Below are 741 nucleotides of genomic sequence, written 5' to 3'. Positions count from 1 at the left end.
CTTTTTTAAAAATAATTTTTATTGGAGTCACTTTACAATGTGGTGTTGAGTACTGCTGTACAACAAAATGAATCAGCTATGTGTATACATATATCTCCTATTTTTTAGATTTCCATCTCATTTAGGTCTCACAGAGCATCGAGTAGAGTTCCCTGTAGTATACAGTAGGTTCTCATTTGTTATCTATTTTATACACAGTAGTGTATATATATCTGTCTCAATCTCCCAATTTATCCCCCTTCCTCCCCGCTCTCTCCCCAGTATCCCTATATGTCGGTTCTCTATGTCTGTGTGTCTGTTTCTACTTTGCAAATAAATTCATCTATATCATTTTTCTAGATTCCACATAACAGCAATATTATATGATATTTGTTTTTCTCTTTCTGACTTATATCTCTCATATGACAGTCTCTAGGTCCATCCATGCCTTTGCAAATGGCACCATTTCATTCCTTTTTATGGCTGAGTAGTATTCCACTATGTGTGTGTTTGTGTGTGTGTGTATATACACCACATTTATTTATCCCTTCTTCTGCTATTTGTATGTAATTTTGAAAGAAAAGCACTTCACTTATTATGAAGGCGGTGATACATTCAGTAGTTGATCCTTTAACCTGAAGTTTCTTCAGTGTCATCAAATAACATACACCTGAAAAAGACTTTGTTTCATAGTAAGATAAAAAGATTAGCCCAGGTTATCCAAGTTAGTGAAAGGTAATAACAAGGTCCTCTAAATACTGA

The sequence above is a fragment of the Bison bison genome, unplaced genomic scaffold, assembly GCF_000754665.1.
Source record: "Bison bison bison isolate TAMUID 2011002044 unplaced genomic scaffold, Bison_UMD1.0 scf7180017864386, whole genome shotgun sequence".
NCBI classification, from domain to species: domain Eukaryota; kingdom Metazoa; phylum Chordata; class Mammalia; order Artiodactyla; family Bovidae; genus Bison; species Bison bison.
The sequence above is the reverse complement of the archived record's forward strand: the minus strand, read 5'-3'. Positions refer to the sequence as shown.